The sequence below is a fragment of the Symphalangus syndactylus genome, chromosome 20 (assembly GCF_028878055.3).
Source record: "Symphalangus syndactylus isolate Jambi chromosome 20, NHGRI_mSymSyn1-v2.1_pri, whole genome shotgun sequence".
NCBI classification, from domain to species: Eukaryota; Metazoa; Chordata; class Mammalia; order Primates; family Hylobatidae; genus Symphalangus; species Symphalangus syndactylus.
This window is the reverse complement of record NC_072442.2, coordinates 13,321,664-13,338,116: the sequence shown is the minus strand read 5'-3', so window position 1 is coordinate 13,338,116 and position 16,453 is coordinate 13,321,664. Positions and strand designations below refer to the sequence as shown.

At 40.5% G+C, this 16,453-nt stretch overlaps 1 protein-coding gene across 1 annotated transcript in view; it reads right to left on the bottom strand.

Moving 5' to 3' along the window:
* The window catches only part of ANKFN1 (ankyrin repeat and fibronectin type III domain containing 1), a 465,421-nt gene that overhangs the window by 175,035 nt on the left and 273,933 nt on the right, over positions 1-16,453 (bottom strand). Inside the window, exon 4 of the mRNA XM_055257387.2 lies at positions 4,967-5,101. The gene's annotated coding sequence lies outside the window, so the exon portion shown is untranslated. The remainder of the gene's footprint in view (positions 1-4,966; positions 5,102-16,453) is intronic.

The following is a 16,453-nucleotide window of genomic DNA, read 5'->3' as shown; positions in this document are numbered from 1 at the left end:
GCTTGGTTGTGGGTTGTGGGACTTTCTCAGCATATTTGTACTGTGACGAAAGATCTGAGCCAGTCTGGAGGAGAAGCAGTTGTAAGACATAGCATATTCAAAATAGGAGTTTTAACCATGCTTGACAGCTGGGTAGACAGATATAGTCAGTGAGAGGGACATTTCTGACTGGGAAAAGATTGCTCTTCTAGCTGTGATGTGAACTAGGGGACCTTAATGCTTCAACCTGCCTGTCACTAGGCAGAAAAGAAAGTTAGACTCTTTCCATTCCCCACCTGCTGTTAACATAACAGGTGTGTCTTTGAGTGCTAAAGGGTGGCCAATCCTACTACAGTGATGACACAGAGTGGAAGCCACCTTTCTAGTTCCTGTGCACTTTAATGTATATATATCAAGTGATAAGTTTTGAAAAGTCAGCTGTAACTCCATGGCAAGAGGAACACTATTTTTGAAGTATGAAAGCATATGTTTATGAAGAAGAGGATAGAAAGATGATTAGTATGGATTCCATAGTTCAACAAATACTTATGGATGATCTACTTTGTAACCTATGTATCCTGTGATAGATCCAAGGGATTAAAAAGTAAGTAAGATAGTATCCCACATAGGGTAACCAACCGTCTTAGTTTGTTCAGGACTGAGAGAGGGTTTCCAGGATGCAGTACTTTCAGAGCTAAAACTGGGAAAGTCCTAGGCAACTTGAAATGAGCTGGTTACCCTATCTGTTCCCAAGGAGCTCATAGGCTAAAAAGGAAGTCAGCTGTGCAAATGCATAGCTATGAAATAGTGTGGTATGTGAAATTATGGACTAATAATACTAGCTTATATTTCTTGATATGGCTTGGCTGTGTCTCCACCCAAATCTCACCCTGAATTGTAATAATCCCCACACGTCAAGGTCAGGGCAAGGTGGAGATAATTGAATCATGGGGGCGGTTTCCCCCATACCGTTCTCATGGTAGTGAATAAGTCTCATGAGATCTGACGATTTTTTAAATGGGAGTTCCCCTGCACAAGTGCCCTTGCCTGCCACCATGTAAGATGTGCCTTTGCTTCTCCTTTGCCTTCTGCCATGATTGTGAGCCCTCCACAGCCACGTGGAACTGTGATTCCATTAAACCTCTTTATGTCATATATTACCCCGTCTTTCCTTTATACATTTCCTTTAGTAGCAGCGTGAGAACAGACTAATACACTTCCATAACACTTTCTATGAGCCAGGTGCTATTTAGAATAATGCCTGTCTTAGTCCCTTCAGACTGCTATAACAAAATACCATAAACTGGGTGGCTTGTAAACAATAAACATTTATTTCTCACAGTTCTGGAGACTGGAAAGTCCAAGATCAAGGCAACCAGTAGATTTGGTGTCTGGTGAGGGCTGACTTTCTGGTTCAAAGACAGAACCCTCTTGCTATATCTTCACGTGGTGGAAGGAACTAGTAAGCTTTCTGGGGTTAGGCACTAACTTCAATGATAATGGCAGGGTTCTTATGACCTAATATCTTCTTGAAGGCCTCAGTTCCTAATACCACCACCTTGGGGGTTAAGATTTCAACATTTGGCTTTCGTAGAAACATAAGCATTCAGTGTGTTGCAGTGTTGTTACATGTATCAACTTATTGAATCCCATAATAGCCATGTGAAGGAATGACTATTATTACCTCCATTTTACACAGACAGAAATTGAAGCACTACTAAAGAGTAGTAAATCTGGGATTCAAACCCAGGTAGTATGAGTCTAGATTTGAGATCTTAACCTCTAAACACTTTTCTCAAAAAACCTAAGACATAGAAGTAGCACAGAGGGGTGAGTGATGAACTTTCTGGGTGACAGGATGTGGTCATCAGATAAGAGGTGGTGGGAAAATGGGTTAGAGAAGGTGATGCCTGAGAAGGATTTTGAATGATGAATGAGGAATTAACTAGCAGGAAGGGGAAAAGGGGCATTCTAGGTTTAATAGTTCAGCTTAGGATATAGAGACGGGAAACATCATGGTGTCATTGGTAAGTCAGTGCCAGTGAGGGCCCCCATGAAGTTTTTCTGGGCTCTGACACTCACAGTGGTACATTTCATCAACCATGCCAGGACCTTTGGAAAGAAGCCTGAAGAGGTAGCAGGGCCAGACCACCAAAGGACTTGCATGCCACAATAAGAATCATAGACTTTAACTTATACCCAACAGGGCAACATTGGAGACTTTGAAGGAAAAATTGAGATTTGCTTTTTTAGAGAATTGCTCTGGTAGCAGCTAGAGGATTGCTGGAAAGGGGAGGGATGTAGGAACAGTGGTGGGGGACAACCAAGTATGGAGCTCTTAAAAAATTACCCCATGAGAGCTGGTGACTTCAATTAAAGCTTGTGGCAATGGGGATGGGGTGGACTGGACAGATTCAAAAGATGAAGGAAATAAAATAGACTAAATTTTGTTAGTGATTGGATGAAGGGGCTAGAGAGATCAGGAAACCCAGTGATAAATTCTGTGAGCCTTATTAGCTGACTGGGTGCATGATAGGTTCCCCCCCTCTCCGTCTTTTTTTTAAAGGAACATAGGCAAAGAAGTGAGTTTAGAAAGGGAAAAGATAGTGAGTTTGGCTTTCCACAGTGTGACTCTCAGAAGCCTATAGGAAATCGAGATGGTATTGTCTAATCCAGATATTCCATAAAAGAAGGAAATAACTTGCCCTAAGGGTACTTATTTTTCTGATGAAGAGTGAAATAATAATTATAAGTGAAGTTCTTAGAGACAGGTATGAAGCAAATACAAAGCAGAATAATTCATAGAATACTAATTCCACATCCTTTGGGTTACCTTTGAAGTAGAAACAATTTAATACATTCATTTATCATAAAGTATCAGTGGCTTACTTTACTATTTCCCCTAGGAATGTTTGAATTTTATAAAAGACATCAATACTTAATTGAATCTCTGATGAAAGAATTTCAGGTGCCCTAATACTAAGAGATGGGACAAATTTTGGGGGGTGCAAATAAGCCTTCTAGAGCTTCTCAAATCATAGTACATTTGCAGCTGCTAATTCCATATGCATGGGAACAGAAGCAATTTGAGCAACTGAAAGTTGCCCTAAGTTCTATACATGGATTATACCCACACCTGAACTACCCTCTGAAAAAAATACTTCCATGTTTGTTTCAAAATACTAATGATCTTTAGGATCTTGGGGTCATAAGTATAGCAAATCAGTTATCACTAATCAATATTTTTTAAAATCCTGTTTATTTACATGACCTATTTATTTGAATTTGAATTTTTTTAACATCACTTCTCAGCTCCATTCTCCTTTTCTAATTCCCTAAGTTTGATCATGCTTCCTTCACAGTGTTCTGGATCCCTTAGATGAGGGAAGGGACATGTATCCCCTCATCCTCACAAACTCTCATCTGTGTATTTCTGATGAATGACCCCTGAATTAAAGTACATGAACAATGATCTTGAATATCTAGTTCATCATTTAACAAAAGAACCTAAAGTAGTATCTCATGAATACATTAATTGAGCTTAGCATGTCTTCTTTGAAACAATTAGGAATAGAAGGAATGGCAGAACAGAGATCCACAGAGGCTAAGGAAATTTCCAAAAGACACATCTTTAATCTGGGAATCAGCACAAATATGCAACTATCCTGACATTTCACCATTCCTGTAACCAGTAGGTAATTCGGTCTCCTTGCTATTAGAATGCCGTCATTTGTGAAATAGCCAAATCACCTGGGAGAATGACCTTGGCTCTTGTGATTGAGCGGCTTGGAGATCCTTTCCACCAGGCAAAACTTCACCCATCTCTCCAGTTTCCTAACTTTGGTTTTTATTTAGGGAAGCATGCTGCTCACTGTTCTAACATCATTCATCTTTGTCACACCCAAGGCCACAACTTTGTCTGAACAGCCAGTGATATACTGCAGATAGAGTGCACCAAAGACATTAAACTCTATATGACACTTATATGGACTCTGAGTTCACCAGAGATGGATTGATGCTGCCATAAAGCCTTGGGGTAGCCAGGCAAACAAAAGACTAAGGAGACTGGTGCGGGCGGGGATGGTGGTAAGAAAAGCAGTATCTTTCTACATTCACTTTCTCTCTCTGCTGAGGTCGGCCTACCTCTTATTTAGGAAATGAAGAAACCAAGTGAGTACGGGGATTTTTGGAGCCCAGTACAGACGCAAACTCAGCCTTGATTATCAGTGGAGCTCCTGATGGCCGTGACCAGGCCAATGAAACTGGCCTGGGAAACTGGATACTTAGAACATCCCACTCTGAACCCAGTGCACCTCAGCAACCATAGCTTTATGAAATAAAGAAAAGACTTAAATAACATAGATGCAAAAGTAGTGGTGGATCAAGCAAGGATTTAAATATATGTCCACTGATTCCCTTGGCAGATATCCTCAGTATCACAGTCATAATGTTATCTATGGGCACACTCACCCAGGATGAACAGAGTGCTGGCATTCCACTCTGCTTGCCCAGTCTGAAAATTGGATTAAAGACAGTAATATATCTGGGTTTGCATTCAGGATTATCAGCATGATGGAACCCATCTTTACCTGACCCAACAGGTGTTTTGTTAGGTACTCAGGAACCTGACTGGAAAATGATTTTATACAACAAAACAGGAATTTATTTTTCATAGTTAATGCTAATCAGTTATGCAAGCACTTAATGTGATTAAGCTTACTGCAAACAAAATGCCCAATTATCAGAAATGGGGCTTCCCTACCCCCATCCTGTCTCTCCACAGGGACGTGTATGTACAACTGCAGACCACTGTGTGTGTGTGTGTGTGCTTGTGTGTATTCTTCATGGACCACCTGCAGCTAACTTTGGAAGATGCAGATTTTTAAGTATAATTTAAGCCACAGCAACATATACAGATTTTAAAATAATCAGTAATTAAGAAAGCTCCATATTCACATGAAGAAAGACAACAGTAAATTTGACTTACCAGTTTATGCTGTTCGAGGCAGCAGAGGAACAAGTTGTTGGTAATTGTCCAGTGCTTTCATTCAATAAATCACATTGGCTTTGCTTTCTCCTGTGGCTCAGCCTCTGTGCAAAGCAAGCGAACCTCCTTCCTATTCTGTGTAAAGAATAAAATGCGAACGGGATCACTACAGGCAAGAGCTGAAGTCCATGATCACGAAGCTACTCTTAATGCAAAATAAAAGAGCAAATGATGCATAGGGAGAGAAAGGGAGAGGTAAACAGCTTGGCTCAGAGGCTAGGTGTAGTCTCCAGACTGCAGCCTGGGGAAGGCTTGGTTCCTGTAGCTTGTGTGCGTGTAGTAAAAGGATACCATGACTTCAGTGTGTGCTTAGCCTATTGTATCCGTGAGGACCATTTGAAACGGCTTGCGGAGACAACTAGCTTCATAGCAAACAAGACTGAATCCGAACCGACTGTCACTCAGGGCTGAGCAGAGGGGCAGTGGGTCACCACATCAACGGCAAGGAAAGAAATATTGTCTGGCATCCAAGAGCTTATCCAGCAATCTGTGAGTGCAAATGATCTACAGCCCTTCTGGGGCCAGACACCCCCTTGTTTCCACAGCCGTCTGGCACCAGAAGCACACAGGTGGCTGTCACATCCCTTCACCCCAGGGCATCTGTGCAATTCCCTACAAGCTCCTAGCAGGAGCTAGGGGGCATCTTAAGAAAGCTCTAAATCCAGTCAGGGCTGCTGAAGCTGTGCTTGGGCTTTTGTCTGAGCGGGTTCTGAGAAAGTAGTCAGCAGACGTGGAACTTAGGACAGCAAGAGGCTCAGTTTCAGGAAGAAGATTCCAGTGCTGCTTCTATGCCAGCCACATATGGGTATACCCGGCTCCTTTCACAGCATTGTTCTTTACATGACTAATGAAAGACACAAATAGATTTCCTAGAAAGCTGCATATGTAGGCATTTTTAAAGGTTCTCACTGAAATAAAATGGCAAATGACCTTCACAGGCTGTTTATTATGTTGAGGGGTGGGACTTGCCGATTGATAGCACATATGAATACTGCACATGTGCACACACACACACACACACAGACACTAGCAACAGCATTAAGAATCTTTCTAAAGCTCTGTTCTGATTCTTTCTCTGCCAAATGAATGTTTAGCTGCTGTGATGACTTCAGGAGTAATTTTGGACTCTTCTGCTAGGCACTGACTAGTCTGTTATTTATACCTGGAGCCAAATAAACTCTCAAATTTTGAATGAGACTCTGTAGCAAATCAGGAGAAAGTCTCTTGATCATAAACAAGAGGGTGGAGAGTTAATCTTTGGCCTGGTAATTGCTTAGAATCCTGGAAATGACATCTTGTATTCATGAAATTCTCCCCCTTTCTAGAGACATTATCTCCCCCTGATAGCTCGCTCATCCCCAACAGGTGGCTGTTCTGGAGCTCCGATCTGAGGCAGGGCTCAGTGATTCATAAAACCTGGGTGGCCAAAGGAAGCGCTTGGTTTAGCTTTTAACAATTGTCTTACTTTTTCTTTTCTTATTAAAAAGGCAAAATCTCTCTCTTGAACATTTACTATCACTTTCTATCCTTGGATTTATTTGTCCGTGGAAGCATTGCTATGAATAATCTAATTTAGGAATATTCATGTCCTTGAGGTTTGGAGGGCTATGTTTTTCATCAAGGATTAAGAAAGAGTCTGGCTTCTCTTGCACAGCTTAGTCCAAAATGATTGCCAGGTAAAACTTTACCCTTTCATCTAGAAAAATTTTGGCTTGAATGCAGACTTATTTGAATTACGTCTGCTGCGGTAAGCTAGGTGACTGAGTAACTCTACTAAGGGTAGGAGGTTGCCTCACAGGGGTCATGAGTTACATGCGCCATGCAGACCTAAGGGGAGGGTGCCTCTGATAATAGCAGCAACACTTTCTAGAGCAAATACTCAAGTTGAGTCAAAAAGCCCATGTTTATTGCAAAGGAAATTCATTAATTCATCCATGTATTCATTAATCTACCCTTCAATAGACATTTAGTAAGTATTTAGTAGGTTAGATTCATTGTGCTACATATTTAACATTACTTAGAGCCTATTGATGAAGTATAAACTCCTTGACATACCCTAGAAAAATTTCCCATATTCTGGGTCTTCCTATCTCTCTAGCCTAATTTCTCACCACCTTTCTATTTGCATTCCATGCTGTAGCTTTTTTGAATATCTCTTAGTTCCTTGGACGTGCTATATTCTTTCTGAATACCAGATCATCAAATATGATGGGTGTTCTTCTGTCTGGATGCTCAGTTTCCTGTGTCTGGCTAACTCCTGTACGGCCTTGGAATCTTGGCTTAAACATCAACTCTCAGAGATATTTTTGTAGCCCCTAGGCTGTTAGGGTCCCTGCTCTGTGGTCTGAAAGCATGACACCTTATACTCTGCCATCATTATATCCATTATATTTTATTGCACTTCATTGTTTAGCATCAGTCATCCCCATTATATTGTAAGAGTTTAAGTGCAAAGTCTCTTATTCTCTGCTGTATGTCCAGGGTTTAGCAGAGTTCCTGGCACATGAAAGGCATTCAATAAATATTTGATGTTTTGTTGAAGTGCTTAGCATGTATTTATTGAATGAATACATAAGTCATCTCAAGGAATAATGGGAAATGGGGTCTTAGAATTGAAAGCAACCTTAAAGTTCTCTTGGTATGTCTAATCTTTCTTGCCAAGTGACCATCCACAGAAGGCTTGCCTCTTCTAATTAATCCTTCTGGATTAATCTCAGCCCATATTGATCACACTCTTACTTTGTCTCCCACTTCCTAGCAATTTTACAGGATGTTCTTCCTCTTTGTTCTCTGGCTGTTTCCTGGAGTTCGTCTCATCTCTGCAGAAGGGTACTCTATAACTCTTAGCATAAGCCTGCAATTATTTGATGCTTGATTCATTGAACATCAAACACTTGAACAGGGAGTTAAATGATCACAGTCTTGTTTTAGGAAGATTTCTCTGGTTCCGAGGGAAGTATACGTGAGATTAGCCAGACCTAGAGAAGACTCTAATAATGACTACAGCACAAGATGGGATCTAAAGGCAGTTTTGCCCTTTCTTTCCTTCTACTCCTCCCCCATTACTCCACCCTCCACGTCATAATACCAGTGTTCTCATTTGGAACACTGAGAATGTTTGTTCCACACTCAGAACTTCCCCTCCACCCAATTCCACCCCCACAGTTATTTAACTTGCTTAAGATATTTGCGAATGTGTCTCACTGATTCAATTAAAGGCTCCTTTAAAGACAAGGATTGTGTTTTATTTTGCATCTTTCTCCTTCAGCCACTACACCTCCTGCCCTAGTAAGTGCTCAGTAAAATTAAGAAAGAAAATAATTTATTATACGCAGTATATTAAACGAAGCAGTGTGGTTGGGAGGGCGCATTGCTCCCATTCAAAGATGAACAGGGGATCTTTTCAAAGATAAAAGAGATACACTTAGCAAAAGATATGCAACCGATTACAATACAAGGCAGAATTAAGTAAGTGCCTTTTATAAAAAAGTATGAGCAATGTGCTAAGGGAACATAGAATTATTACTTCTTTCTGTAACGCATAGAAAAGATCCACAGAGAAGGTGGCATTTGAACTGGAACTGGAGGAATGACAATCTCTCTACAGGTTGAAAAGAAGAAACAGGTTCGGAGTCAAGGCATAATGTCAAAAAAAAAAAAGAGTTCCGGGGCTGTTAGGGAATGACAAGTAGTCCAGTGTACTGGAGTGAATAATGCAGGGAAGAGCTGATGGAATTGGTCTCAAAAAGTAAGCAGGAGCTAAACTGGGGAGAGCTTGAACACATGTTGAAGAGTTTGGATGTTATGCCCTAGGTGACAGTGATCTGAGCAGGAGAATGCCAAAACAGTTGATTAGGATCCACTTGGCCTGGCCATTGTGGATAGTGGTGAGAACCCAGAAGCAGGAAGACACTGATGGTGTGAAGGCCCATGAAGATGTAAATTAGGAGATGAAAGTTCTGCCTTTGGAGATAGAACTTACAGGATTGTCAATAGTATAGGTAGGGGAGGGGGAGGATGAGAGAGAGAGACAAGTTGAAGGTGACTTAAAGTTTTAGCCTACATGACGGCGGATGATGATGACATTAATTTATTCCAGTACATACACCTAGAGATAATTATGGCATGCCAAGTTATGGTCTGTGCTCTTTTTTTTAAGACAGAGAAAAGAACAGAAGCTGAGTCCTTGGAGTCATGTCAATGTGCCTAGACATTCATAGAATGCTTTGAAGAATCCATTTAGTACCAGGTAAAGATTTTAGCCCAGGCTGTGACAGATGAGCTGCCTCTAGCAACATTCAGGGCCATTTCCAGGAGGCATGGGTACAGGGTTTCCATTAAATGTGAGAGACTGCGGTTTCCCACTGCAGTTGTTTAGCTCATTGGGAAGAACCTGGGTCTGGGAATGGGGAGTTTGAACTTGAGTCCTTGAGCTGCCCCTCACCGGCTGTGTGATCTTGGGCAAGTTACTTTTTATCATTAGGCTTCATTATTCTCACTTGTGAAATGAGAGCGTTGGACCAGTTAAATTCAAAGGTCTCTTTTAGTATACTCTCCTCTGATTTGTGACATACGATGTGTAGAATTTCAGAATACTTGCAAAATTAGGCCAAAGCCCACCAATATTAGAAGCCAGTAATGTCCACTTTCCCCTGCAAAATCCTGACCATATTTTGAGAATGTCCATATATCACTGCAAATGCATGTCTGCCCTGTGGTTAGTTCCATGTGGTTTGTTTGTTAGACATAAATTTAAATTGATCACTTTTTGATGGCTATTTTCTAACAATTTTTCACTTTTTTTTCAGCGAAGATTTTTTTTTTTTTCTTAGGGAGTGCCTTTTCATCAGGATCTCAAAATTAAATTGTAAGAAAGTGGCATTCCCTTACTGTGGTCAGCAAAGAGCCTGGCCAGCCTACTTCCGTTCCCTAATCTCTTGACCTTCCTTAGGGTGCGGCTGCTCAATAACGGCTCCGATTCTTTTTTTAAAAATAAAATGTGCTACTTACCAAAAGCTGCTAAAAAGGAGACAAAAAAATAGGAAAAGAAAACTAACACCCCAGGGTGTATCTGAATATGCTTATTATGTGCGAAGTTGTTAATAATGAATGTGAAACTCTTCTTCCTCCTCCCTCTCAATTTCTAATCCCCAGAGAAAAAAGAAAAGGGGTGGGGGAGTGCATTGGCTATTCAATCCAAAGCAGACTTTTTTTTTTTTTCTAAAGAAAAGATGCAGACTGCTCACGGGCATGCTAGTTCTTGATTATTTTGTTTTAAGCACCAATTGACCTTTCAGACTAAAAGTAACAGTCTGAAAATATCCTGAGAAAGCCTCTTTTGGAATTTTTCTCTAAGTCTTGGAGACGAGACACATTGCATTCAAAAAGACTCTTCGAAAAGAAATGGCCGATATTCCTCGTAGTGCAATCCGATGACAGAGTGTTTATCTGAACTAATCATGTGGGATTTTCCAGTGCCACATTTTTGAGAAACGAGATTCTCTTAAAGGAGGTTACAAACACTTCACTGAAAGCTTTCCAAGAATGGCTTCATCCGTCCTCTCAGCAGCCTCTCACCGGGCTGTAGCACCGACGTGATAATCAGAGTCCATGCTTCTGAAAAGCCTTCTTGTCCTGGCTGCCACCCTCCTTTCAGTCATCATTAGAATTCTCAAGCTATGAATCCCCTATTGTCTGTATGAGCCCAGGATCCCCCACACCATGCCGAGGAAGGAATGTGAGCCTCCTGAGTCTGGCTCTAAGTCTCAACCTTATCCAGCAGGTCACAAAGCCCCATTTATATGCAGCTCCAACATTTTATCATAATTCTTTATCTGCTTGGCCCCATATATCCTCTAGGGCAGTCAGGAGACATTTGGTAATGAAGCCCATTTATCCTTATTTTCTCAATTGGCACACTTCAGGTTCTAATATTTATGTTCACACTGTCTTAATTTTGGATGTCAAAGATACCATACTAGACAAGTAGCATTGCCAAAGGATAATTGAACCATGTGGAAGGGTTCACCAGAGTCTGATACATGATGTGGTTTGCATATTACCAATCATTGCATCAAAATAGTTACTTTTAATAGCTTAGTGGAAAAATAATAATAAATGCTGCCATTTATCAAATACCTTCTATGTGCCATGCAATGGTATCACTGAATTCTCACACCCTACAAAGTAGGATTATCCACTTTTTATTAATGAGGAAACTAAGGTACAGAGAGATTAATCAGCTTGTTATGTGCATTTAGGGACTGAACTGAGACTCAAACCCAGGTCTCTGCAAAGTTTGTGGTATTTCCACTTCATTTCTTTGCCAAGAAATATAATACATAATATGTATAATAATAGAATAAGAAATATAATACATTTCATTAGTTGTTTTACATTAATGTAATTATTTTTCATCAAAAACATGTAAATAATTATGAAGTTCGGGCTGGTAAAATGCTTTGGCCAACTGAGAAATGAGATCTGCTCTGATAAGTATTAGCACATCAGGCCAAAGTAGGAATTTGTAGCATAAATTTCACCTATCAATAGGTGGCAGTATTCACCTAACTCTCTTTAAAAGGAGCCAGCACAGGTTGCTTCTTCTTATGACCAATCCCTAGGCCATCTGTATTCTTTGATGCACTAGATTTGTTCATAATGAATAAAGTGTGTAATAGGTTGGTGGCTAATTGGACCTCAATCACGCCTTTGTATAGTGATACCTGGACTGTAGTGCGGTTGTGGTAGAGGACTATTATCCACGGCAGAGATGTTGGGATCCCTCTCCATTTACAACACTCATTTTGGCCGTTCCTCTGGGGAAGTCTTTTATTGGTGATTCAAAGCCAAAGATGATTTTTGTGTCTTGGATTACTTTAAGGATGTTGTTCAGAATTCTCAATTTGAAAATGAAATGGTTAATACTCTAGGATTTGATAACTCACAAACCAATGTTTGTCTAGATTAAAAAATAAAACATTTATCAGACTGCAGGGTTTCAGCTTTTTCAAAACCCTATGTATGTGTACAGCTACCCATCAAATCATATGAGTCTTCACCAGTAGGCACGGAAGCTGGAATCCATGAGGTGACTATTCAATAGACAATCAAAATGGTTGAGTTGATTAGTCAAAATACTGAAGGATAAATGACTACTCAATTTTAGGCAGACCCTTCCTCCTCCTCTTCCTCCTTTGTCTATGTTTTTTCTTCCTCCTCAGTTTTTTTGTAAAGAAAATCTTAATATTGAAATATCTGTAGCTAAAAGTCACAGATTCAGTCACTATTTTCTACTTGCCAACAGGAGTCCACTTAGGAGAATTTAGCTGTATAAAGTCAAGAAAACAGGTAGATAAAAAGATAAAATAATAAGCTGAAAGCCTCTTTGACCTATCTTTATGCTATCTTCTCCATTTTCATTTGAGATACTTGGGAACATATCATTATCAATGACGACAAACAAGCACTTGGAAATCAGATAGGATGAGTAGTCCTAACTCTCAGAACTAAGACGTTGACTGCAGTAAGATTCTCAGCAGCCCAGATTTATTTTATTTTATTTTTTTTTTTGAGACGGAGTCTCGCTCTGTCGCCCAGGCTGGAGTGCAGTGGCGCAATCTCGGCTCACTGCAAGCTCCGCCTCCCGGGTTCACACCATTCTCCTGCCTCAGCCTCTCCGAGTAGCTGGGACTACAGGCGCCTGCCACCACGCCCGGCTAATTTTTTTGTATTTTTAGTAGAGACGGGGTTTCACCGTGGTCTCGATCTCCTGACCTCGTGATCCGCCCGCCTCGGCCTCCCAAAGTGCTGGGATTACAAGCGTGAGCCACCGCGCCCGGCAGACCAGATTTTTTTTAAAAGAATACAGATTGGCTGGTGGAGTAAGGAAAGTGGCCCTGAAGACAGCCTATTCACCTCTCTTTTATGTTCCCAATGGAATGAGTGTCTTTCTCCTCTCTCCTTGTAGTATTTATAACGACGTTAACACTCTCAGCACAGCCTAACTTCATTAGAGTTACTTGGGGCTTTATGTAATTCCCTTACTGGATTGAAATCTCCATGAGGGCAGGACCCGGGCCTCACTGATTTTTGAATTTCCCTCTCAGCTCTTGGATTGGGGCCCTGTGCCTGGTAGATCATTTTCAATACATATAGGCTTAATTGAACAGAATTAGAGAACTCAGAGGAATGCATTTTATACTTTTTCCCAGTTTAAAGAAAAAGTGCAGCTTCGGTGTTGGATGCTGTGCTTGCTCATATTTCTAATTTTTCATCTACTTCTTCCATTTCAGAACAGTATTGGTGATGGTAGATGTATCATGCCAAAGGCCAGCACGCCCCCTCCAGAACCATTAATTATCTAGTTTTACATCCTTGGCAAGGCCTTCTGATTCTGTAGAAAAATGCCCTGGTTATATGAAGGTTAAGTGCAGAGGCAGGCCAAAAAATAAAAATAAAATTAAAAAAAAGGCAGTTACAAGGGACATTAAGTGACCTACTGTGTCATTCCAATCACTAATATTTCCTGCCTTTGTGGTTTGGAGACTCAATCTGCACTAAAGAGCTGAACAAGGCAATGCTATTTCCTGGTGGTGGTTATCGTTGTTTCCCATATTAGGACAAAGCTAAGCACAAGGAGAGACAACGTGTATCGTGTCTGTGTCTCACAAAGGAAGCGGAAGCATCTTCAAAAACTTACAAAATTACATTGAACCCATTTAGGCATATCAGGAGATATTGCCAAGCTGGAGAAATGAATTACCCAGCTGAATATCACAGGCATAATGAAGTTGTCAACAGCAACAGTGCAGCTGTAGATTGTCTGATTATGTGTTGACTGTGCTGGCCATTCAGGGACACACCAGGAAGGAAATCGTTGTCATATTGTCCACCACATTCCAAGCCCCATCCCAGCCATGGTGATAAACCTGATACCCTTAGGAGTACGTGGAAAATAAGAATAACAACAGCAAGCCAGAAAGAAAGAGCATCCTCTTCTGATGGTCTCTTATGTCTAGCATTGCTGGAGTCTCTCCCCTTCTGTGACTCCAATCTGTCATCTTCTTTTAAAAAAATGCCCATGACAAGGAATGCAAGTTTAGATTCTGGCCCTCCAAACAAACATTTCACAATGGGCTTTTTAGCCTTTGTTAAATTCAAAAGAAGCAGGAGTCCAGCAAGAAAGCTTTAACTATGTGGGTGGGATTTACACCTTTCCTGTGAGTCAAAGATGAAGGCAAGCTGGAGTTTTCCCTTTTGCTGAAGCATCTAAAAAGGTTGATTTGCAGTGTTTCTGGACAGCAACTGGAATGTTCTTGAAGATTCTTCTGGCTTTTTTCTTTTTTTAAAACACCTTCAGTTTTCTCCTCTAAGTGAGGGGGTCACGCTAGATGACGCTGAAAGTCACTTCTGGCTCTAACATGTAATGATATTAAGAAGCCATAGAGCACTTAACACATAGAAGAACTCTGCCACAAAGAAAAAAATGCTTTATTTCAACCCAGCTAGTCTTGGTTTGTATTGGACATATGGACTGATATTTCAGAGTCAATATATGTGATCTCTCTTTCCAGAGAGTGTGCTGAAATCTGCTTTAAACGTGTGTTATTTATCAGGAATGTTTTCTTTTTTAAAAAGGAACTAATGTAGATGTGCCTCACTCATTAATAGAATTCTATTCTCTATTCAGGTTTTCTTCAGAGAAAGCCAACAAGATGTTTCTATTAGTGGGACTGGTGCTTTTTAAATGCTTACAATATAGCACAGGAGCATTTGATCTTTTAATTACCCTAGGTGGCCCCACTCAGTGGGTGGTGATTTGGGTGAGGAATCTGGATAGCTTTGGTGGTCAGTCAAGCCATAAAGAAAACTCTCCTCCTTCCACCCTCTTTATTTTTCTCTCCTGAGTGCCAATCAAAATGAATTTTTTTTTTGTTTTTTGTCAATTCTTCTAGGAATACTTCTGTTTGGCATTTGAATCCAGGCTTAAGTTAAATTTTAGGCCCCCAAGACCAAATTTCCAAAAGGGTCCTCTACCCTTGGCTAACTGCTAAATAAATAAATCTCTAAAGAAGCCTTCCGTATTTTCCAGGTCCTTTTCTCCATTTATTTCACAGCCTAAGTGTTCCTTAGATGACATTTGTGTGGGTGGCTTGTGACCCAGTCTCCTGCCAAATAGCTCAGCTTTCTACCGCCATAAGAAATACCTCCTCCATTTGACAAATGGAAAAGACTCCTTGGTTTATCTCCACAACTTCATGGAATCAGATCCTTAGTATTAAAGAGAGAATTCTTTCTAATTAATCACAGCGAGAATTTGAAATACTAAGAGAAGTGAGGAAGTTAATTCTATCTGCACATTCAAACATAATAATAAAGACATATAGCTGTGTAATAAGACCCAGCAATTATAAAGGCCGTCTGCACTAGCAGTTAAACATTGACTGTAAATGCCACTTTACCCATTAAAATTACTCTCAGCTGAAAATAAAAACTTTGTCCCCTTTCTTCTAAAAACGTCAGATGAAGTTTGCTGTACAAATGTCAGGAGCGTCTGACCTAAGGCATATAGCAGCAAAGAAGCATTTAATGAATTGGAGAAGAAAGAAGAACAGAGGAGGAAAAAAAAAAAAGAAAGTTGAAGAGGTTGTAGGAACACTTTTAAGAAGGCTTGACTGATTCATCTTGTTAAATTGTAGCCTCATCTCTATTATTCCCATCTTCTCTTCACAGACATTGGTGTGACCCTTTTATTTCTGGCCTAGTTCTTCTGTCTTCAGACTCCTGTCCAAATTCCCTTTCTTCATTTTGTCCCAGACTCTGAACTCCTATGAAATCAGCAGGGTCTGAATGGGCTGCTCTGGCCACTTTCTAAGGAGTAGAGGAGCTTTCTAAGCTCAGAGGAGCTTTCTCAAGGACTGCATATGCCAAATACTCAGTGTCATTCTTCCGCATTGTGAAACCTACTGGATGCACCTTGCAGCACAGCAAAAGCATTGAATGGAATTGAAAGGTCAATGGCTTATTCACTTCCTTCACTATTTGGGAGAAAAGTACAAGATTTTGCTCAGAGAGGATTAAAAGGACAGCAACAGGCACCTTCTGTCTGTGCTAGCTAGCGTAGTCTCCTCTTAGTTTGAAAGGGGAGTCACAATGTTTCACCCATTTGTCAGATGCTCAAACTCAGTCTGTCAAATACAACTATAACCAAGGCTGGTTATCCATTCTCATTGTTCCTTCAGTGATTTCTCTTGAGCATCAAGGAAAAGTGGGAGTTTTCTATGACATTTGCAACTTCAAAGTACATTTAATTCTTAAAGAAAAAGACAGAGAGAGAGAGAATGAATCATGCTACATATTCACCATCCCCTCCAGCTATATTAGTGAGAAAATCAAGCCTCAGGAGCTTTTACATTTCATTAAGCA